Raw genomic sequence first — 25,527 nt, 5'->3', positions numbered from 1 at the left:
GATATACCCAAGTGAGGTATACCATAGATGGGACCCACATACCTATTATTGCCCTAAAGACAACCTGGTGGATTACCACAACCACAAAGGCTGGCACTTCATCATCCTGCAGGCTGTAGTGGACCAAAATATTGGTAAGTAGTACTATATGTTGTATTTTAATGTGAGTGATATGCTAGGCCCATGATGTATATTGTTAAACACAGCTAATATGTATACTGTTCAGTTTCACAGATGTTTCAAAATATTTTTCTTGAAAAATACCACTATGCATAGGCCCCCCTACTCTACTATATGCTACTGTATATTGTGTTTGACCATCAGATAACGGATGTAAGGCCTTATTCAGCTTCAGTTGCAGTTCTGCGATTGTAGCAGAACTGCAACTGCTGAGAAAGGCACCGCAAGAATGGCCCAACATGTTAAAAGTCTGTCCAGTACAGACCAAGCTGCCCACCGAGATGCAAAAATCGAGCACCATCAACAGTTGCGGATGACCCAGGGCTACTCAGAATAATGAGAATGCAGTCGCATTTTACATCGTAGCAATCGCAGCTGATGAATGCCCCAAAATGGCCATGACACACCTGCATTTTCTCAACCACTCCCCACAAACGCCCACTAAGTATATACGCGGTTGAGGTATAGGGCAGACATGTGCCCCAAAACTTGGCAGGCCACTTAGTGCACGGTACATATGACTGAGTGCAAAAAAATATAAATACAAAAGCTTGTTTGTCTCTCCACAAAATAATTAAAAAAAAGACAGAGCTGTCTGTACAGGTGTTTTCTAGAGATGAGCGCCTGAAATTTTTCGGGTTTTGTGTTTTGGTTTTGGGTTCGGTTCCGCGGCCGTGTTTTGGGTTCGAACGCGTTTTGGCAAAACCTCACCGAATTTTTTTTGTCGGATTCGGGTGTGTTTTGGATTCAGGTGTTTTTTTCAAAAAACACTAAAAAACAGCTTAAATCATAGAATTTGGGGGTCATTTTGATCCCAAAGTATTATTAACCTCAAAAACCATAATTTACACTCATTTTCAGTCTATTCTGAATACCTCACACCTCACAATATTATTTTTAGTCCTAAAATTTGCACCGAGGTCGCTGTGTGAGTAAGATAAGCGACCCTAGTGGCCGACACAAACACCGGGCCCATCTAGGAGTGGCACTGCAGTGTCACGCAGGATGTCCCTTCCAAAAAACCCTCCCCAAACAGCACATGACGCAAAGAAAAAAAGAGGCGCAATGAGGTAGCTGTGTGAGTAAGATTAGCGACCCTAGTGGCCGACACAAACACCGGGCCCATCTAGGAGTGGCACTGCAGTGTCACGCAGGATGGCCCTTCCAAAAAACCCTCCCCAAACAGCACATGACGCAAAGAAAAAAAGAGGCGCAATGAGGTAGCTGTGTGAGTAAGATTAGCGACCCTAGTGGCCGACACAAACACCGGGCCCATCTAGGAGTGGCACTGCAGTGTCACGCAGGATGTCCCTTCCAAAAAACCCTCCCCAAACAGCACATGACGCAAAGAAAAAAAGAGGCGCAGTGAGGTAGCTGTGTGAGTAAGATTAGCGACCCTAGTGGCCGACACAAACACCGGGCCCATCTAGGAGTGGCACTGCAGTGTCACGCAGGATGGCCCTTCCAAAAAACCCTCCCCAAACAGCACATGACGCAAAGAAAAAAAGAGGCGCAATGAGGTAGCTGTGTGAGTAAGATTAGCGACCCTAGTGGCCGACACAAACACCGGGCCCATCTAGGAGTGGCACTGCAGTGTCACGCAGGATGTCCCTTCCAAAAAACCCTCCCCAAACAGCACATGACGCAAAGAAAAAAAGAGGCGCAATGAGGTAGCTGTGTGAGTAAGATTAGCGACCCTAGTGGCCGACACAAACACCGGGCCCATCTAGGAGTGGCACTGCAGTGTCACGCAGGATGGCCCTTCCAAAAAACCCTCCCCAAACAGCACATGACGCAAAGAAAAAAAGAGGCGCAATGAGGTAGCTGTGTGAGTAAGATTAGCGACCCTAGTGGCCGACACAAACACCGGGCCCATCTAGGAGTGGCACTGCAGTGTCACGCAGGATGTCCCTTCCAAAAAACCCTCCCCAAACAGCACATGACGCAAAGAAAAAAAGAGGCGCAATGAGGTAGCTGTGTGAGTAAGATTAGCGACCCTAGTGGCCGACACAAACATCGGGCCCATCTAGGAGTGGCACTGCAGTGTCACGCAGGATGTCCCTTCCAAAAAACCCTCCCCAAACAGCACATGACGCAAAGAAAAAAAGAGGCGCAATGAGGTAGCTGACTGTGTGAGTAAGATTAGCGACCCTAGTGGCCGACACAAACACCGGGCCCATCTAGGAGTGGCACTGCAGTGTCACGCAGGATGTCCCTTCCAAAAAACCCTCCCCAATCAGCACATGATGCAAAGAAAAAGAAAAGAAAAAAGAGGTGCAAGATGGAATTGTCCTTGGGCCCTCCCACCCACCCTTATGTTGTATAAACAAAACAGGACATGCACACTTTAACCAACCCATCATTTCAGTGACAGGGTCTGCCACACGACTGTGACTGATATGACGGGTTGGTTTGGACCCCCCCCAAAAAAGAAGCAATTAATCTCTCCTTGCACAAACTGGCTCTACAGAGGCAAGATGTCCACCTCATCTTCACCCTCCGATATATCACCGTGTACATCCCCCTCCTCACAGATTATCAATTCGTCCCCACTGGAATCCACCATCTCAGCTCCCTGTGTACTTTGTGGAGGCAATTGCTGCTGGTCAATGTCTCCGCGGAGGAATTGATTATAATTCATTTTAATGAACATCATCTTCTCCACATTTTCTGGATGTAACCTCGTACGCCGATTGCTGACAAGGTGAGCGGCGGCACTAAACACTCTTTCGGAGTACACACTTGTGGGAGGGCAACTTAGGTAGAATAAAGCCAGTTTGTGCAAGGGCCTCCAAATTGCCTCTTTTTCCTGCCAGTATAAGTACGGACTGTGTGACGTGCCTACTTGGATGCGGTCACTCATATAATCCTCCACCATTCTATCAATGTTGAGAGAATCATATGCAGTGACAGTAGACGACATGTCCGTAATCGTTGTCAGGTCCTTCAGTCCGGACCAGATGTCAGCATCAGCAGTCGCTCCAGACTGCCCTGCATCACCGCCAGCGGGTGGGCTCGGAATTCTGAGCCTTTTCCTCGCACCCCCAGTTGCGGGAGAATGTGAAGGAGGAGATGTTGACAGGTCGCGTTCCGCTTGACTTGACAATTTTGTCACCAGCAGGTCTTTCAACCCCAGCAGACCTGTGTCTGCCGGAAAGAGAGATCCAAGGTAGGCTTTAAATCTAGGATCGAGCACGGTGGCCAAAATGTAGTGCTCTGATTTCAACAGATTGACCACCCGTGAATCCTTGTTAAGCGAATTAAGGGCTGCATCCACAAGTCCCACATGCCTAGCGGAATCGCTCCCTTTTAGCTCCTTCTTCAATGCCTCCAGCTTCTTCTGCAAAAGCCTGATGAGGGGAATGACCTGACTCAGGCTGGCAGTGTCTGAACTGACTTCACGTGTGGCAAGTTCAAAGGGCATCAGAACCTTGCACAACGTTGAAATCATTCTCCACTGCACTTGAGACAGGTGCATTCCACCTCCTATATCGTGCTCAATTGTATAGGCTTGAATGGCCTTTTGCTGCTCCTCCAACCTCTGAAGCATATAGAGGGTTGAATTCCACCTCGTTACCACTTCTTGCTTCAGATGATGGCAGGGCAGGTTCAGTAGTTTTTGGTGGTGCTCCAGTCTTCTGTACGTGGTGCCTGTACGCCGAAAGTGTCCCGCAATTTTTCTGGCCACCGACAGCATCTCTTGCACGCCCCTGTCGTTTTTTAAAAAATTCTGCACCACCAAATTCAAGGTATGTGCAAAACATGGGACGTGCTGGAATTTGCCCATATTTATTGCACACACAATATTGCTGGCGTTGTCCGATGCCACAAATCCACAGGAGAGTCCAATTGGGGTAAGCCATTCCGCGATGATCTTCCTCAGTTGCCGTAAGAGGTTTTCAGCTGTGTGCGTATTCTGGAAAGCGGTGATACAAAGCGTAGCCTGCCTAGGAAAGAGTTGGCGTTTGCGAGATGCTGCTACTGGTGCCGCCGCTGCTGTTCTTGCGGCGGGAGTCCATACATCTACCCAGTGGGCTGTCACAGTCATATAGTCCTGACCCTGCCCTGCTCCACTTGTCCACATGTCCGTGGTTAAGTGGACATTGGGTACAACTGCATTTTTTAGGACACTGGTGAGTCTTTTTCTGACGTCCGTGTACATTCTCGGTATCGCCTGCCTAGAGAAGTGGAACCTAGATGGTATTTGGTAACGGGGGCACACTGCCTCAATAAATTGTCTAGTTCCCTGTGAACTAACGGCGGATACCGGACGCACGTCTAACACCAACATAGTTGTCAAGGCCTCAGTTATCCGCTTTGCAGTAGGATGACTGCTGTGATATTTCATCTTCCTCGCAAAGGACTGTTGAACAGTCAATTGCTTACTGGAAGTAGTACAAGTGGGCTTACGACTTCCCCTCTCGGATGACCATCGACTCCCAGCGGCAACAACAGCAGCGCCAGCAGCAGTAGGCGTTACACGCAAGGATGCATCGGAGGAATCCCAGGCAGGAGAGGACTCGTCAGAATTGCCAGTGACATGGCCTGCAGGACTATTGGCATTCCTGGGGAAGGAGGAAATTGACACTGAGGGAGTTGGTGGGGTGGTTTGCGTGAGCTTGGTTACAAGAGGAAGGGATTTACTGGTCAGTGGACTGCTTCCGCTGTCACCCAAAGTTTTTGAACTTGTCACTGACTTATTATGAATGCGCTGCAGGTGACGTATAAGGGAGGATGTTCCGAGGTGGTTAACGTCCTTACCCCTACTTATTACAGCTTGACAAAGGGAACACACGGCTTGACACCTGTTGTCCGCATTTCTGGTGAAATACCTCCACACCGAAGAGCTGATTTTTTTGGTATTTTCACCTGGCATGTCAACGGCCATATTCCTCCCACGGACAACAGGTGTCTCCCCGGGTGCCTGACTTAAACAAACCACCTCACCATCAGAATCCTCCTGGTCAACTTCCTCCCCAGCGCCAGCAACACCCATATCCTCCTCATCCTGGTGTACTTCAACACTGACATCTTCAATCTGACTATCAGGAACTGGACTGCGGGTGCTCCTTCCAGCACTTGCAGGGGGCGTGCAAATGGTGGAAGGCGCATGCTCTTCACGTCCAGTGTTGGGAAGGTCAGGCATCGCAACCGACACAATTGGACTCTCCTTGTGGATTTGGGATTTCGAAGAATGCACAGTTCTTTGCTGTGCTGCTTTTGCCAGCTTGAGTCTTTTCATTTTTCTAGCGAGAGGCTGAGTGCTTCCATCCTCATGTGAAGCTGAACCACTAGCCATGAACATAGGCCAGGGCCTCAGCCGTTCCTTGCCACTCCGTGTGGTAAATGGCATATTGGCAAGTTTACGCTTCTCCTCCGACAATTTTATTTTAGGTTTTGGAGTCCTTTTTTTCTGATATTTGGTGTTTTGGATTTGACATGCTCTGTACTATGACATTGGGCATCGGCCTTGGCAGACGACGTTGCTGGCATTTCATTGTCTCGGCCATGACTAGTGGCAGCAGCTTCAGCACGAGGTGGAAGTGGATCTTGATCTTTCCCTAATTTTGGAACCTCAACATTTTTGTTCTCCATATTTTAATAGGCACAACTAAAAGGCACCTCAGGTAAACAATGGAGATGGATACTAGTATACAATTATGGACTGCCTGCCGACTGCAGACACAGAGGTAGCCACAGCCGTGAACTACCGTACTGTACTGTGTCTGCAGCTAATATAGACTGGTTGATAAAGAGAAGATGTCTATGTAACTATGTATGTATAAAGAAGACTGAAAAAAATCCACGGTTAGGTGGTATACAATTATGGACGGACTGCCTGCCGAGTGCAGACACAGAGGTAGCCACAGCCGTGAACTACCGTACTGTACTGTGTCTGCAGCTAATATAGACTGGTTGATAAAGAGAAGATGTCTATGTAACTATGTATGTATAAAGAAGAATGAAAAAAATCCACGGTTAGGTGGTATTACAATTATGGACGGACTGCCTGCCGAGTGCAGAGACACAGAGGTAGCCACAGCCGTGAACTACCGTACTGTGTCTGCTGCGACTGGATGATAAATGATATAAAAAATATATATATATCACTACTGCAGCCGGACAGGTATATATTATATATTATATAATGACGGACCTGCTGGACACTGTCTGTCAGCAGAATGAGTTTTATTTTTATAGAATAAAAAAAAAAAAAACACACAAGTGAAGTCACACGACGAGTGTTTAACTTTTTCAGGCAATCACAATATAAGTATACTACTAACTATACTGGTGGTCAGTGTGGTCAGGTCACTGGTCAGTCACACTGGCAGTGGCACTCCTGCAGCAAAAGTGTGCACTGTTTAATTTTAATATAATATGTACTCCTGGCTCCTGCTATAACCTATAACTGGCACTGCAGTAGTGCTCCCCAGTCTCCCCCACAATTATAAGCTGTGTGAGCTGAGCAGTCAGACAGATATATAATATATATAGATGATGCAGCACACTGGCCTGAGCCTGAGCAGTGCACACAGATATGGTATGTGACTGACTGAGTCACTGTGTGTATCGCTTTTTTCAGGCAGAGAACGGATATATTAAATAAACTGCACTGTGTGTCTGGTGGTCACTCACTATATAATATATTATGTACTCCTGGCTCCTGCTATAACCTATAACTGGCACTGCAGTAGTGCTCCCCAGTCTCCCCCACAATTATAAGCTGTGTGAGCTGAGCAGTCAGACAGATATATATAATATTATATATAGATAATAGATGATGCAGCACACTGGCCTGAGCCTGAGCAGTGCACACAGATATGGTATGTGACTGACTGAGTCACTGTGTGTATCGCTTTTTTCAGGCAGAGAACGGATATATTAAATAAACTGCACTGTGTGTCTGGTGGTCACTCACTATATAATATATTATGTACTCCTGGCTCCTGCTATAACCTATAACTGGCACTGCAGTAGTGCTCCCCAGTCTCCCCCACAATTATAAGCTGTGTGAGCTGAGCAGTCAGACAGATATATATAATATTATATATAGATAATAGATGATGCAGCACACTGGCCTGAGCCTGAGCAGTGCACACAGATATGGTATGTGACTGAGTCACTGTGTGCTGTGTATCGCTTTTTTCAGGCAGAGAACGGATTATAAAGTAAACTGCACTGTCCTCACTAGTAAACTCTCTCCACTCAGTCTCTACACTTCTACAGTAACAGTACTCCTCCTAGTCAGCTCCAGTAAATCTCTCTCAGTCTCTTATAATCTAAATGGAGAGGACGCCAGCCACGTCCTCTCCCTATCAATCTCAATGCACGTGTGAAAATGGCGGCGACGCGCGGCTCCTTATATAGAATCCGAGTCTCGCGATAGAATCCGAGCCTCGCGAGAATCCGACAGCGTCATGATGACGTTCGGGCGCGCTCGGGTTAACCGAGCAAGGCGGGAAGATCCGAGTCGCTCGGACCCGTGAAAAAAAACATGAAGTTCTGGCGGGTTCGGATTCAGAGAAACCGAACCCGCTCATCTCTAGTGTTTTCCAGGTACAACCAGTGGCATCACAAGGCGGGTGCGGGGTGTGTGGCCCGCACCCGGGTGTGACACCTGGAGGGTGGTGACACCAAATGTCAGCTCCTCCGCAGTGTCAGGAGCCAGGTGATGCAGTGAGAAAGTCTCCTACAGCACCCGGCTCCTGTCATAGAAGAGGAGCCGACAGCACACAGAGACTGTCTCTGGGGGAAGCCCAGCATCTCCGGAGATGCTGGGCATGTCCCCAGAGTGACGATTCCGGGATCCCCGTGAAGCCACGCTCCCTATGTGTAGCACTACGCCCCCTTTTTTGCCGTGAGCGCGGCAGGAGATCAGGGGTGCGCACCTGGGTACAACTATATACAGTATATACAGTAGGTGCATCTAGTTAAGGGCAGATATGTGCTCAAACACTTTGCAGGCCACTAATGCAGCGTACATATTACTGAGTAAAAAAATATAAATACATAAAGCTCTTGTGTCTCTCCACAAAAAGATAAAAGATAGAAAATACAGAGCTGTCTGTACAGGTGTTTTCCAGGTACAGCCATATACAGATGTAGCCATGCTCATCATTGCCGCAGCTATGGATCAGTTGCACAGAGGCGCGTTCACACTATGCTTCGAGGCATGCGCACGTGTGAGCACATCGCGGCGTAGATCAGCGTGGCTACATCTGTATATACTGTAGGTGCTTCTAGTTAAGGGCACATGTGCCCAAATGGGATTCAGTCAGGATCCCAATGGTCAGGATCCAGGCAGTTGGAATACTGACACAGGAATCCTAACAGTGCTCGGAATGCCGATGCCAACATCCAGAATGAGATCATAATTCCGGCGCCTGCATCCTGCCATTGGTATTCTGACTGCCGGTATTCCAAATGCTGGCATTTCAATCCCATCCCGCCAAAAAACTTGGCAGGCCGCTAATGCAGGATACATATGAACGGGCCCAAACACTTCAAAGCTTACATTTTAAAAATATAATGCAATCTAAATACAACTGTAAACAAAACAAGTTTTTTGGAGAAAAAAAATCTATAACTGTCTGCACAAAGTGCTGCTCTGGTATTGAAACTGCTATGTGTAGCTTTATGTATAGTGCCATCTGGATAATTGCTGACTAGTGCTTCCTGTGCCATCTGAACTATTATGCATGATGTCAAGTGTAGTCTTATTCCCTGTGCCATCTCTATTATTATACACAGCAGCACGTGGAATGGTATGAGGTGGATTTGAGGGGGTTGTTTCCATAAAAGGTTGCCCTCTGGAATAATGTGGATAATTTTGGTAATGCCCCTCAGAGTAGAAAGGAGGATACGTAGGATTAGGGTACAGATTGTACAATCTAGACACTAGCCCATTAAGGAAGGTAATTTGTGCTTCTCTGTTTTCCCAGTTAATGCGCTAATGCATACCCACAAGCTGCGTAATAAAGGTATACTGTCATTCTCATTCATTATCAAAAAAGTGCTGGAGTCGGGCATCATGAATTTCTGCATCTGAATCATGCAGCTGATTAACGAGAATTCTTGTCATTGTGCCTGTTCTATTTTCGATACGTTCTTCTTTCTTTCCGGAACACTGAATACTAGAAATGGAAGGGAAAAAAAGACAAATATAAAAATCAAATAGCAGTGATGTCAGTATATATGTGCTTGTGGCCTTCTCCCTCCTGCACTCTAGCTTCACACTGTGGAAAACATACGTTTTCAGTTTGGATTTAAGTAGAGTGAGGCCGGGTACACACCACAACGACCGGCATTCCGTACAATGGGGGTAATTCCAAGTTGATAGCAACAGGAAATTTTTTAGCAGTTGGGCAAAACCATGGCCCTCATTCCGAGTTGTTCGCTCGCTAGCTGCTTTTAGCAGCATTGCACGCGCTAAGCCGCCGCCCTCTGGGAGTGTATCTTAGCTTAGCAGAATTGCGAACGAAAGATTAGCAGAATTGCGAATAGAAATTTCTTAGCAGTTTCTGAGTAGCTCCAGACTTACTCAGCCATTGCGATCAGTTCAGTCAGTTTCGTTCCTGGTTTGACGTCACAAACACACCCAGCGTTCGCCCAGACACTCCCCCGTTTCTTCAGACACTCCCGCGTTTTTCCCAGAAACGCCAGCGTTTTTTCGCACACGCCAAGAAAACGTCCAGTTTCCGCCCAGAAACACCCACTTCCTGTCAATCACAGTACGATCACCAGAATGATGAAAAGTCCTCGTTATGCCGTGAGTAAAATACCTAACTTTTGTGTAAAATAACTAAGCGCATGCACTCTGCGAACCTTGCGCATACGCAGTAAGCGACTAATCGCAGTATAGCGAAAATAGGCAACGAGCGAACAACTCGGAATGACCCCCCATGTGCACTGCAGGGGAGGCAGATATAACATGTGCAGAGAGATAGATTTGGGTGTGGCGAGTTAAATCTGAGATCTAAATTGCAGTGTAAAAATAAAGCAGCCAGTATTTACCCTGCACAGAAACAAAATAACCCACCCAAATCTAACTCTCTCTGCACATGTTATATCTGCCCCCCGCTGCAGTGCACATGGTTTTGCCCAACTGCTAAAAATTTTCCTGCTGCGATCAACTTGGAATTACCCCCAATGGGGCTGATCCAACCGCAAAAATTACAAAAAGGATGTCGGCAAATGCGCAGCGCCCATCCTGCGCATGCGTCCACATTTTCTGTGGGCACCCACAGAAAATGCGAACTCCTCTGCCTGTCAATCAGGCAGAGGCATTTATGGGGCGGGGGGCAACGCTCTGTTTCCTAGACAGAGACGAAGTGTTGCAGGGGCGGAGTTGGGAAAATGGGGGCGGCGTCATCAAAATGGGGGGCGTGGTGTGGGCATGATCGCAATCAGAAAGTTGCCGGCAATCCTAATTTCTGCTATCAAGCACAAATTGTAGTGTGATTGGATTTCTACTTGCGATCACAAGGGTAGCAAGCAGAATTTGCGATCGCACCGCATGCGATCACAAGAATTGCGAATTCTGTTACTTAGCAGAATTTGCAAACCTTACTGATTTGGGCCCTATGGTCATGGCGAATCCCTGCACTACAGACCATAAAAGATTGCATGGGCACATATCTTGTTAACGTCATTCACTATAACAGCAGCACCTGGCACACAATATAGCGTGTGCCCTGTGGGAGCATGCAATTGTGCAAATACTCCATATGATAAGCAAGATGCGTCCTTTCCAAATGATAAATCGTGCTAACAGTATGCAAGTGGGTACCCAGATACAGGTGCCTACAGCAGCATTTACTATTAGTATCGAGTGCCAACAACAATATATATATATAAACACGACTCTGATGTTCAGGGCCTCACATTTACAGTCGTAGAACATGTTTTGGAAGATAAAAGGGGAGGTGACAGGGACTTACAGCTCGCAAAAAGAGAATCCTTTTGGATGTACACCCTCAATACTCTCATTCCTAGAGGGTTAAATGAAAGTATTGATATGGCAGCGTTTCCTTAGGTTAGGTAGCATACTAGTGTTTCCAGCTTCATATGACAGTAGCATAGGGGAGGTACCCCCATCTTAGTTTGTTCGATAGGGATCCATGTATATCCTATAATGTGTTCATAAATAAGGTTTATTACTATGGGCTGTACTTTGAGTGATATAAAAACATCTCCTCTTAGAGTGATATAGATACTGTCACTTTATACCTCTGTTTTTGTAAAAGTGGAGTCCTATTCCAAATGGTGCAATAAAAGTAAAACAAAGGGGGTGGGTATATATTCTCTGATAATATTTATGATAGCGCCTATAAGCTTTTTAGGGGGCGTCACTATTGAATATACACTTATGTGTTGATATTCATTTTATAATTTTATAGTAGTGAACTCGTCCAACAAAATATAATATTTTAGGTACTCCATTCTTATAAACAATTAATGCATGTTATAGATTGTCCACAAAATTTATGTATTAAGTACACTAGTTTAGGATACTTTCAATTAGAGATCTACCTTTAGTATATCAAATTTACTTCCTCTGTGTTAATATTGACACATTCTATTACTATGGGTAAATATTCTCCAGTATAATCACTCTTGTCAATCTACAGCCACACCACACTGGATATGCCCAATCTCATCTGGTCTTGGAAGCTAAGAGCAGTGTTGGGCCTGGTTAGTACTTGGATGGAAGACTACCTGGGAATACAAGTTGCTGTGCGCCTCTAAACACCACAGGGGGTGCCGCTATTTAGTACAAATTTATGCATAGACATCCATTTCACAGTATAATATCCTATTATCCTACTTTATACCAGGGACGTGCAGTCAGGGGAGGCAGAGCATCCCCTGTCATAAATGATTAAAATAATACAAAGGAGATACTTATGACACATATTATGTGTCATAAGTTTGTGCTTTAGCCTTTATATTATTTTAATCATCTTCACTATGTAATAAACCAGTCTTACAGGTGAATCAGAGGCACCGCTCTATGTCTGTCTATGTGAAAGGGTCGGAAGCAGGGGGCGGGGACAGGTATCGGGCAGTAAAAGCCCATTAAAAAAAGCCCTGCAAGTGGCACCTCTAGAAGTGCCGCTGTGACAAGGGGCATGCTTTCAGATATGAGAGCACGCCCCTGTCACTGAATGATTGGGCAGTGGGTAGAGCAAAGCTCAATGGCCACCCCCCCACCCGAGCTTACACCAGTGGCTGCCGATTGTGCCCTCCCCCCACCCGAGTTTACACCAGTGGCTGCCGACTATGTGCCCCCCCACCCGAGCTTACACCAGTGGCTGCCGACAGTGTACCCCCCCACCGGAGCTTACACCAGTGGCTGCCGAGAGTGTGCCGAGGGATAAGAGGGAGAGAATTACCTATGCTATCCCATATTGCCCACTTTTTCCCACCACTACTTCCATCCTGCCCCCCATTCTATTACTCCCTGCCTGTTCCCCTATTCTGCACTACTGTTACTCCAATCCTTCCCCCTGCTCTCCACCACTACTACTCTTGTCTCATCCTGCCCCCCTCCTATTACTCCCTGCCTGTCCCCCTATTCTGCACTACCGTTACTCCAATCCTGCCCCCTGCTCTCCACCACTACTACTCCCATCCTGCCCCCCCTTCTATTACTCCCTGTCTGTTCCCATATTCTCCACTTCTGTTACTCCAGTCCTGCCCCCTGCTCTCCACCACTACTACTCCCATCCTGCCCCCCTTCTATTACTCCCTGTCTGTTCCCCTATTATGCACTACCGTTACTCCAATCCTGCCCCCTGCTCTCCACCACTACTACTCCCATCCTGCCCCCCTTCTATTACTCCCTGTCTGTTCCCTTATTCTGCACTACTGTTACTCCAATCCTGCCCTCTGCTCTCCACCACTGCTACTCTCACCCTGCCCTCCCTTCTATTACTCCTGTCTGTTCCCGTATTCTGCACTACTGTTACTCCAATCCTGCCCCCTGCTCTCCACCACTACTACTCCCAGTCTGTCCGCCTGCTCCTCCTCCCTCTCTCTCTCTAGTCTCTTCCAATTCCTCCTCTCTCTCTCTCTCTCTCTCTCTCTCTGCCATCTCCCTCTATTCCTCTCTCTCTCCTGTTTCCTCGCTGCGCCTCTTTCCCGAATACCCCTATTAATCCTCTCTCTTTGCCATCTCCTCTATTCCTCCTCTCCCATCTCCCTCTATTCCTTCTCTCTCTTCCGTCTGCCCCTATTTATACTCTTTCTTCCTTCTCCCCCCATTCTGTCTCTCTTCCTTTTCATCCTATTCCTCTCTCTCTGCCGTCTCCCCCTATTCCTACTCTCTCATCTATCCCTATTCCTCCTGTCTCCATATTTCATCTCTCTCTCCCATCTCCCCATATTTCTCCTCTCTCCCATCTCCCCATATTCCACCTCTCTGTCTCCCATAAATGTATAAAAATTGACAATATACAGTATTAGCCGCCTGCTCATCACAAGTTTGATGAGCAGGAAGGCTGCAGGCACTGGCGGCATCAGTCTGAGATGCAGGTTAATGGCTGGGGGTCAGGCAGTTGGTGGCAGTGATTTTGTAGGCCATTGGCAGGGTCGGCGCCCATTAGTGGTGGCAGTAGTGGGCATTGGCATGGCCACGGTAGATGACATCGGCGGGACTCCACAGAGATTATGGCTGAAGTGCCTCACCAGCCACTGACCTCACCGCACGCCACTGCTTTATACAATATCATAGGTATTTCCTCTATATAATCGATGTATTTTTACTGTCCATAAAAAACATATATAAATTACATGCGAATAGTACCCCCAAATAGAGACCTATTTTAGTTTATTAAATTATTTTTTTCTGCTTTAGTGTGATTAATATCTGATACATTCTATTGTTGTAGTCAAAAATTCTTTAATAATATTTTTATTTTATCAATGCCTCTAAATAATATAGGGGGTACCATTAACCCCTTTTTACGCTTTGATATTCACGTAGTACAATACCACTCTACCCTACAATATACATTATTATAGGTATTCCTTCTATACAATTAATCAGTGCATTTTTATGCATGTTATTTACTGCCCGTAAAATACGTATACTAAATTATTATTGATGAGGACATCTCCGATAGAGATCCATTGTTTATCTAATTAATCTCCTTGGCTATAGAGTGTCTAATATCTGATATTCTCCAGTATAATCACTCTTGTTAATCTACACCCACACCACACTAGATATGCCCAATCTCATCTGATCTTAGAAGCTAAGCAGTGTTGGGCCTGGTTAGTACTTGGATGGGAGACCACCTGGGAATACAAGGTGCTGTGCACCTCTAAACACCACAGGGGGTGCCACTATCTAGGGCTTATTTTTTATATTTTATTTTTCATTATTTATTTTTTATTTATTTATTTATTTTATAATGCTTATGTTTTCACTTCTTTAATAATATACATAGGTATTAGTAAGGTACACATATATATATTGCATTTAGTATCTTTAGGCACATTTTCACTAATGTTGAAATGGTAACCTGTCTCCCACATACCCAAGCTCTCAATCACACACTATAACCCACTAGTTCAGTATTCACCGAAATGCATTATGGGTACTCACTCTAATTAGGTGTTTTTTGTCTCTAGTCTTAATATTTTAGGAGTAAAAAGTAATAGGAAGGTTTTTATAAGGTTAGTACTCCTTTTCTAGAGCACCACTATTATTAAATTAGTTAATGATAAGAACTTATTTGTGGTTTCCAGGGCACCAATCACGGTAGTCAGTTTAAATGATGTCACTAATTTCCCCTATATTAAGGTGTAGTCCTGGATCAGTGTTTCATTACTCAGAGATCAGGCTATCACTGCTGATCCACTAAAGGTGAGGTACATTGGTTACTATTATGGCATTGAGATTTAAGTATTGAGCACCATTTGTAATAAGGACATATTTGATTTGTTTATATGAGACTCTTTATGAAGAGGATAATAATTTGTATCATGTCAGCAATGTTTACAACTTAATAATGTTGGTTAAAATAATGTTGGGAATATAGCCAGAAATGAATATTGTAACATAATATAGGGTATAAGCAATTTTTACTAATTGTTGCTATTGGGTTTTTGTTTTTTATTTTTCTTATAAACTATAAAATCTCAGATTTGTAATACATAATATGATAGTAATTTATAGAGGTCTAAGTATCCATCTGTGGTGCCCAAGGAGGCCATGTGGAGACACTGGGGGTCATTCCGAGTTGTTCGCTCGCTGGCAGATTTTAGCAGCATTGCACACGCTAGGCCGCCGCCCTCTGGGAGTGTATCTTGGCTTAGCAGAATGGCGAACGAAAGATTAGCAGAATTGCGACTAGAAAATTCTTAGCAGTTTCTGAGTAGCTCCAGACTTACTCACAGATTGCGATCAGCTCAGGCCATTTCGTTCCTGGTTTGACGTCACACACACGCCCTGCGTTCGGCCAGCCACTCCCCCGTTTCTCCAGACACACCTGCGTTTTTCTTCTGGCACGCCTGCGTTTTTCCGCACACTCCCAGAAAACAGCCAGTTTCGGCCCAGAAACATCCACTTCCTGTCAATCACACTCCGATCACTTCAACGATGAAAAATATTCGTTCAGACGTGAGTAAATCTACTAAGTTTTGTGCTAAAATACTAACCGCATGCGCACTGCGTACCATGCGCACGCGCATTTTTGCCTTAATCGCTCCGTTGCGAAAATCGGCAACGAGCGAACAACTCGGAATGACCCCCACAGACCAATAACTTTGCAATTTGGCTTAATTACTCATTCAGAATGGACATCTATAAATATCCTGATTAATCCCTTCTAAATATAATAAAAATTAAATCTAATACATATTTTATACTCGTTTATTCCGTGTAAAATTCTTTTGGAATACTCTATTAGTTGTTTTTTATTTATTTATTTATTTGTCCTTTAATATAAATTACCAGGTTCTCAGTGAATTCCTGCTACACCTGAGTATCTAGATTTAATTTTCAAGTAGTCAACCCATGAGGTATGTGCTTCAAATTATTGGTTAAGTCAATTTCCTGTTAAACTAGAATCTGTACTGAAACATTATATAATATATATTCTTAGGATTGGTGGACGACTCAAATAGAAAGCCCCTCTGATACTGAGGGTTTTTTATATCGCTGTCGGGTATCCATATCCGCTTATTTTTGATAATACTTACCATACAGTTAAGGTATGTTCCATGTAATTATGATGTCTCCGAATATACTTTTTTGGTCTTTTTTCCTTTTGTCTTGTTCAATTATGCTTTGTCGTGCATGTCATTGCTCTGTATGCAATATGTTCCTCTTTATGTTTTTTTTATTATTATAAACAGTTGTATGTATATTTTAATAAGATGGGTTTCCTATGCTTGTAGATGTACCCCTGATGAAGTCTTATAATAAGACGAAACGCGTTGGTATTCTTGTTCTTCCTTTATGATGTCACCTCTGATCTACAGCAAAAGGTTCAAGGACAAAGAATACCCGGGGCCCATACTGTAGGAAGCCTTAGCAAAGACGAGGAGAGTGGACAGAGAGGATCTCCTGAAGTATAAACCAAGAGACACCAGTAAGAATTCAGTTGCCTTCATCACCACCTATAGCCAACATGAGAAGACCATTAGGAACTCGCTTAGGAACCACTGGAATATCCTCCGCATGGACCCAGTACTTAAGGACATCCTACCGCCCGAACCAGTCCTTATTTTTAAAAAATCCAGAAACCTGAAGGACCATCTTGCACCAAGTCTTTTGAAGGAAAACCAGACCAGGAACACCCTGATGCCTAAATGTGTGGGGTCCTTTAAGTGTGGGAAATGTAACGTATGTAAATACTTGCATCCAAATCGGAAAACTTTCAGTGACACGGATGACAAGAGTATACCATAAAAGACTTCATGAACTGTAACACCATGTCCGTGATCTACCTACTTGAATGCCCTTGCAAAAAGAAATATGTGGGAAAGACTAAAAGATCATTAAAAACGAGGATCCAGGAACACATAAGAAACATTAAGAACAAGGTGGAGAGCCACACTGTTTCAAGACATTTTACGGCACGACACAACTTCAATCCTGAGGATCTCACGTTCAAGGCCATTGAGCATGTGTGTCTGGGAGAGAGAGGAGGTGACCTTGCGAACAAACTCTCGAGAAGGGAGATGTATTGGATATTTCAGCTACAAACCTTGCAACCAATGGGTCTAAACGAGGGATATGAGATTGCACCATTCCTATGAGGTGCTGTATCCACTCATGTCTTTCCTTTCCTAAATTGTCCTTGTCCTTGTTTTTGTATTTAGTTTGAGGTTCACATGCACAATAAAAATGTTGTTTCAAGTATCGTGCGATCGAGTACTGGTGTTACGACGTCTACATTCGAATACAGTCAAACCACACTGGCACGCCCAATCTCGTCCGATCTTGGAAGCTAAGCAGTGTTTTGGGCCCGACCAGTACCAGAGAGGGGGACTGTTTGGGAAGATCGGGTACTGTAAGGACTGACAAATGATGTCAAGCCATTCAGTGACCGGTCTGTTGATACACACTAGGTCCACATTATTCACATGTCACTTTTAATGTTTTTAAAAAAAAACTATTATGTATGGAGGACACACTCTATTTGTACCTCCCTTATAAAACATATATAAATTTATTTATATTATCTTATTCTGCACTTGGTTCCTTCTCCACACTAAATGATAATCTCTTTATTATATTCTGCACCTGGGCCCATTCTCCACACTAAATCATAATCTCCTCACTTTTAATATAGCATGTCACCAAACACTGAATTCACTAAAGACATGTCACATTTTTGGACAAATATTGCAGAATGTGTGCACTCATTATGGGCCATTCAGATATCCCCATCTCGGTATGTAATAGTTCCCAGCATCTGTGAAAGACCATAACATAGATTTCACCATGTTTCTCTGTGTTTTATTTACATGGAATCGTTACCATGGATACCGCAAAGTCAGATTAATTTGGTCTCCTCAAACTCCGGAAAGATGGCCGCCGCAATTCCTATATTCCTTATGGAGTTACGCCCCAACAAAATGGCCACTACAGCACCTGATATGATGGACATACAGCTCACTGAGACCAGATCCACGTCTGCTGCTATCCTGAGCCGACCCGCGGGCGCATGCGCAGTGAACGGGGAGCGCCGCCGGCGCATGAGCACAAGAAAACCGGAAGTGGGCCGGAAGTACCCGGAGTCACGTGACGCGCTACCCCCGTCACCGGAAGTGTGGCGGTAGTGCCGCAATTTACTATCTCCTAGCATTTTTAAACAGTTTAGATGTGATTACAATACTTTGAACACTCGTTTTCCACTAAGAACATGTTACTGTGACACCCATTACCTTGGGCCATGATTTGATTGTGTCCTGATTGTTTTTACGTTAAATATTTTTAATTGATCACATGATGAATTATGACATCACGTACCCAGAGCAAGTATTGCTAGGGCTATAAATAGGCATGCAATCTCACTCTGTCCCTACCCCTTGAAGAAGTCTGGTGTGACGAAACGCGTTGGGTGCCCTGCAGTGACCCCCTTGCCTATTTTAAAAAGCTAAGTCCTTACCTATTACCTTTTTATCTGAACTTGGATTTTTATTATTATTATTCTTTTGAAAAACTTTTTATGTATCTCATTTTTTATGTGCTATTAAAACTGTTTGTTCAATTTTATATTTTTTGGCTTTTAAATCTTAGATTTTAGTATTAGTATTTGCACCTTCACACAACAGAAGTCGCCGGTACCCTTATCCCCCCACTATATACCTCTGAATATATATTGAAGAAAAAGAGGAGATTGTAGGGATTCACCTACTATTGTCCTCTACATTTTAAACGGAAATACACTAAGTGTGGAGCAACTTATTATTCCTTTTACAAATGAACCATAGACTTGTTTTTATGTATATATAATACATTTTATGATGGAACATGTTGCGACCATGTTTTGACTCTTAAAGGTGTGAATCATAAGTGCCTTTTGTAACACAGGGTGCTGACTCAACCCTCAGGCGCCAGCTCACCTATTGTATATTTCTTTTGTCAGTTCCTCCTAGCAAGGAACTTGGGTGAATTAGGCTGCCAGTCATAAATCTTTATCACCACTTTCATAATGGCAACAGAAACTACCCAAATGACCAGGGACATGCAGTCAGGGGAGGCAGTGCCTCCCCTGTCATTAATGATTAGAATAATGCAAAGAAGATATTTAAGACAAATATTCTGTGTCATAAGTATCTGCGTTAGGCTGTGTAGTATTTTAAACATTTTACGCTGTAAAAAACTGTTTTAAATGTGTTTTGGAGGCACCATTCTTGGTACCTCCCACCGTCAGTGAGAAAAGTACAAAAGCGGGGGGCGGGGCCAAGCATCGGGGCAGTGAAAGCCCATTGAAAAAAGACCCATAAGCGGCACCTACTAGCAGTGCCGCTTTGACAGGGGCGTGCTTTCAGCTCATATGAAAGCACGCCCCTGTCACTGAAGAAGATAGGATTGGGAAGTGGGAGGGCCGGCCCAATCTTTAACCCTGGACCTAGTATGAGGCTGAGTGAGGTGCAGGAACCACATTTAGGAGGGTGCCGCAGTGCTGCACGACATACCATGGCGCAGTGTCTACTGGTGTCCCCACTGCTATCACGGCCACCGTACACAATCCCCTGTGTCCCCCCCCTCCCCATATGTCCCCACTCTCTCCTCTCTCCCTCCCTCCCAACTCCTCCCCCCCCCCCCAGTGTGTCCCCGCAGACTGTGCGCACAGACGTGTTTTTTTTTCAGAGACGGAGACGCTGTGCACCCTCACCCCATTGCTGTTGCCCGGCGGTTCAGCTGTTAGCGCTTCTGTGACAGGTTGCCGTCATATTCACACCACCTAACGCGGAGCGCAGGCAGCTGAAGCGCCAGTGGCACACCGCGAGCACTCGATGACAACCCTGACAGTGAGGAGGAGGTTCTGCGCCGCCAAGCCGTGCCAGCAGTCACGGAGGAGATCCTGACCTTCAACAGCCACCTGCATGTGAAGTATGGGGGAAAGGAGGGGGGGGCGTGTGTGTTTTGTGTGTTTTTATAAAGTGTGTGTGTATATGCCCTGTTGTTGTTTTTTCAAGCATGCTGCGTGTGTGCATGCTACATGTATGTGTGCTTCTGTGCATGTATGCTGTGTGTTTGGAATGCTGTGTGTATGTACTTTATGTATGCTGTGTGCCACACATATACTCTCTCTGACTAATATATGTATGTATGTGTATGTGTATATATATATATATATATATATATATATATAAATAAATTAATTTGTGTGTGTGTATATATAGAGTATATAGTACAAGAAAAAGGCCAGGACAACAATAATATAGCAAAACTTTCCATGGTGCCCTCCCAGGAAACAGATGCCCATATTATACAGGTTGCAAATGGCGGCACTCAATGGTCTATATTAGTAAAGAATTACACAACTCATGAGAATTCTTGATAAAGGTGGAAACACCGAAAATTTGAGCTAAGAAGGACTTGGGGTCATGTGATTCTTTACTAATATAGACCACTGAGTGTTGCCATTTGCATCTGATATATAAATATACTGCAGATAAGATAGATATTTATATTTTGCCCCTGTGCCTGGCAGCGTGAGAAACCCTGTCTGTGAGGTAAGGGGGTGGAAGGACATGTCTGCAGCCACAGTGACCCATGCTGAGTCTGCCCGGCTGACAGGGGACCTTCAGGGGCGAATTTAAGGGTCAGGCCGCCCCTAGGCACAATATTATTGCCGCCCCCCCCCCCCTCCCTCCCCCCCCCTGCAAACACCTATTTTAACGTATTAATTATTGGATTATTAGTTATAACATGCAGGCCACACTGACACTTTGTTGCTGTAAATTAATGTCCCCCTGAGGCTGTGAGCGGCGCCGCCGGCATGGGCGCTTGCTGCTCTCTCCTCCTCTGCAGGCGCTCTGCTGTTAATGCCCCTACCCCCGAGGCTGAGGTTGTGAGCTGTGCTGTCGGCACGGGGCGGGTGCTCGTTGCTCTCTCCTCCTCTCCTCTGATGTCATTGTCAATTATATTTGCCACAGTGGCAAATTCACAGCAGACGAGGAGAGAGTGGCGAGCGTCTTCGCCGCCACTGCGGCTCACAGCCTCAGGGGGACATTAACAGCAGAGGAGGAGAGAGCAGAGCAGCGAGCTCCGCTCACAGCCAGGTGGATTATCACTAATTTATCAGGTAACCAGGGCTGCTGTGTTCCTAACCAGAGCTGCACTGCCAGGAGCAGCCAGTGGCCAGACGGACATCAGCTAGACTAATGGTGGTGGTGGTGTGGGGGGGGGGGGGGTGGAGGAATCAGCATGCCGCCCCCAGCAGGTGCCTAGTGGGAAATCAGGCTCTGGGGACCCGTATGAGGCAGTTACAGACAGCTGCTGCTGGGTCTGCCTAGTGGGATGAGAAGGCCTCTATAGTAGGAGGATTACTGCAGCAATGGACAGTCACAGAGCTGTGAAAACAGTGGGGAGACAGCGGGGAGGGATCTGAAAAGATCCCTCACCTGCACAAGCTGTTGCATCAGTGACGACGGCAGTAAATCGCAATGGCTTGGGGGTGTTAGCGGGCATCAGCACAGGGGTGGCAGCGGGCATCAGCACGGCAGCGGTATGGGTCATCGGCGGGACTCTGCAAACACAGTGCCTCACTAGCTACTGACTTCACCGCACGCCACTGCAAATGACCAAGATCAAAAGTTTACATAGCCCAGTTCTTAATACCGTGTATTGCCCCCTTTAACATCAATGACAGCTTGAAGTCTTTTGTGGTAGTTGTGGATGAGGCTCTTTATTTTCTCAGATGGTAAAGCTGCCCATTCTTCTTGGCAAAAAGCCTCCAGTTCCTGTAAATTCTTGGGCTGTCTTGCATGAACTGCATGTTTGAGATATCCCCAGAGTGGCTCAATGATATTGAGGTCAGGAGACTGAGATGGCCACTCCAGAACCTTCACTTTATTCTGCTGTAGCCAATGACAGGTCGACTTGGCCTTGTGTTTTGGATCATTGTCATGTTGGAACGTCCAAGTACGTCCCATGCGCAGCTTCTGGGCTGATGAGTGCAAATTTTCATCCAGTATTTTCGGATAACATGCTGCATTCATCTTGCTATCAATTTTGACCAAGTTTCCATTGCCTTTGTAGCTCACATCCCCAAAACATCAGCGATCTACATCCGTGTTTCACAGTAAGAATGGTGTACCTTTCATCATAGGCCTTGTTGACTCCTCTCCAAATGCAATGTTTATGGTTGTGGCCAAAAAGTAAAATTTTGGTCTCATCACTCCAAATGACTTTGTTCCAGAAGTTTTGAGGCTTGTCTCTGTGCTGTTTGGAGTATTGTAAGCGGGATGTGGCATTTGCGTAGTAGTGGCTTTCTCCTGGCGACTCGACCATGCAGCCCATTTTTCTTCAAATGCCTCCTTATTGTGCCTCTTGAAACAACCACACCACTTTTTTCAGAGAGTCCTGTTTTTCAGCTGAAGTTATTTGTGGATTTTTATTTGCATCCCGAACAATTTTCCTGGCAGTTGTGGCTGAAATTTTTGTTGGTCTACCTGACCGTGATTTGGTTTCCACAGAATCCCTCATTTTCCACTTCCTTATTAGAGTTTGAACACTGCTGATTGGCAGTCTCAATTGCTTGGATATCTTTTTATATCCCTTTCCTGTTTTATACAGTTCAATTACCTTTTCCTGCAGGTCCTTTGACAACTCTTTTGCTTTCCCCATGACTCAGAATCCAGACACGTCAGTGCAGCACTGGATGAAAGATGCAAGGGTCTTTCAGGAGTCCAGAAACTCACTGACCTTTTATACACACACTGATTACAAGCAAACAGATCACAGGTGAGGATGGTTACCTGTAGTAGCCATTCAAACCCGTTTGTGTCAACTTGTGTGCATGTCATCAGGCCAAAATCTCCAGGGTATGTAAACTTTTGATCAGGATCATTTGGGTAGTTTCTGTTGTCATTATGATTTAAAAAGAGTAAACACAGTTGTTTGACAATAAATGGCTTCACCCAACCACTAACCATGAGTGAAAGAAAAGTTTGTGAGTTATCATTCATATTCTCTGACAAATGGCCAGAAAATCACAAATTCTGCTAGGGTATGTAAACTTATTAGCACAACTGTATTTTATATATATATATATATATATATATATATATATATATATATATATAGTTGTGCTCATATATATATATATATATATATATAATTCATTCCCAGCTCCGTCACTCTCTGGAAACAGCAGTATACTGTACCCAGTGCCTTCCTCAACATTAACCCATGGGCTGTGTGTAATATATTCTTCAATGGCGGCACTCTGAATAATTCAATAAATACTCAGACTACAGCTTGGTAGGAAACGTTTCAGTGCTTGCCAGTGCTTTTATCAGGCAAAATATATATACAGTATAATTTGTGGTAAAATAAAGCAGTGTGATATGGTGAATAAATAAAACTTACTGTTCCACCTTAATGTTGGGGACTCAGGGGTCTATTTACTAAGCCATGGAAGGAGATAAAGTCCCAGCCATTTAGTTCCTAACTGCCATGTCACAGGCTGTGTTTGAAAAATGACAGTTAGGAGCTGATTGGCTGGTATTTTATCTCCGTCCACTTTATCTCCATCGAAGGCTTAGGGATGTATTCAATAGTTGTTGGAAGCTGCCGTCTTGTTGGAAAGATGGCAGCTTCCGACAGATTTCGGACGAAAGGAGTTACGACCTATTCAAAAAGAGCAGGTTTTTTCCCCAACAAGTCGGGAATTCTTGACTTGGCGTCCATCCGACCAGGCTCCTCACCCCCCGCCGCTGCAGACCTTTCCCTCCACTGGCAGCTGCCCCCATCGCAGTCCACCTCCCCCTGCTGCCGTCCAGCTCCCCCCGCCGCCCCTGGTACAGCCAAATCTGACAGTTAGATCTGGCTCAAATCTGACAGTCGGATTTGTCCGTCCATTGAATATCTGTTGTCGGATCCATTCCGACAAATGTCTGTCGGAATGGATCCGACAATTTTTGAATGCACCCCATAGTCAATAGACCCCTCAGTCTGTCCGGCAGCTGGTGTCCCTATGATGCTTCCACTTGTGTCGGCCATACCCTCACAAGTCTCAGCGACAGGATCCTCAATGACAGCCTGTGAATCTGTGCCGCTGATTTCTGAGATGTCATCAAAAAGCATTGGTGACGTCAATGGCTGGATTGGCTGTTTTCTGGTGTCACACTCCGTGATGAAGCACAGCTGGATGATGAGATGGTAATCAGATTAACCAGTGCAGATTCCCAGTTACCTCATTACACTGATCATAATACAGCCACTCCATTCTTCCAGCACCACTCTTTCTGCGGTTGTGGTCATAAACCTTGTTATGCATTTCTCAGAGCCTTTAGTTTGTTAACAATCTGTTATGCCTTTTTTATGACAGTATCCTGGTAATGTTGATATACACTTTGGCATCCATGACTGTCTCAATAATTTGCCTTCAGATCTCCTCCTCCCCTCTAACTGCTATCAGCTCTCTTATTTTCTCCTCCATCCAGTGTGCCATGCTGTCTCTGCAATATCTGCAGCTCAATGATGACCTCGGACACCAGCGACCCGCCCAATCAGAGACCTGCCCATTCAGCCAATCAACTGACGTTTACCGGCTCTAAGAACCCAGGTCGCACCCTTTCAGATAGCCTGCAACCCGTTTCTGATCTGGAAAAAACCCTGTTAAATACCTGGGTCGAAGTCCCGGGATTTTCAACCTGGGTTGACTCTTTCAGACAGAAAAATGTTTTTGGTCGAATTGACTCATGTCGGAAAATGAATAGGTCATTTTGCCTGCCTGAAAGTGGTATTAGCCTACCATAGGAGAAATCTCTATCTCCTTTGTTTAAGCCTATGTTAATTGGCAGGAATAATTATACCATGCAGAAATTTTTACTGTGGTATAGATTTATCCTTAATACATATATCCTGGTGCTTTTTATGCTGTGTACAGAGCCGTTCTTAGGCATAGGCAAACTAGGCAAATGCCTAGGGCATTTGGAATGCCTAGGGGCACAAGCAGCATCTGCTGATTAAAATGATATGCAGCATGCCTATATTCTGTGTGTGACTGCGGCTCTCTCTGCATACGAAATGCATTACTAATGTGCGGTATATGTGTAAGGGACATTATGTGTATAAGAGATAAATAATGCGTGTCATATGTGTAAGAGGCATTACGGTGTGGTATTATGTGTATAAAGGCATTACGA

At 45.0% G+C, this 25,527-nt stretch overlaps 2 pseudogenes; both read left to right on the top strand.

Moving 5' to 3' along the window:
• The first annotated feature begins 11,805 nt into the window (after positions 1 to 11,805).
• Positions 11,806 to 11,926, top strand: LOC135052369 (5S ribosomal RNA; annotated as a pseudogene).
• Positions 11,927 to 14,390: 2,464 nt separating this feature from the next.
• Positions 14,391 to 14,509, top strand: LOC135051540 (5S ribosomal RNA; annotated as a pseudogene).
• Positions 14,510 to 25,527: the final 11,018 nt, after the last annotated feature.

The sequence above is a fragment of the Pseudophryne corroboree genome, chromosome 2 (genome assembly GCF_028390025.1).
Source record: "Pseudophryne corroboree isolate aPseCor3 chromosome 2, aPseCor3.hap2, whole genome shotgun sequence".
In the NCBI taxonomy this organism is placed as follows: Eukaryota; Metazoa; Chordata; class Amphibia; order Anura; family Myobatrachidae; genus Pseudophryne; species Pseudophryne corroboree.
This window is presented reverse-complemented; position numbering and strand designations above follow the sequence as displayed.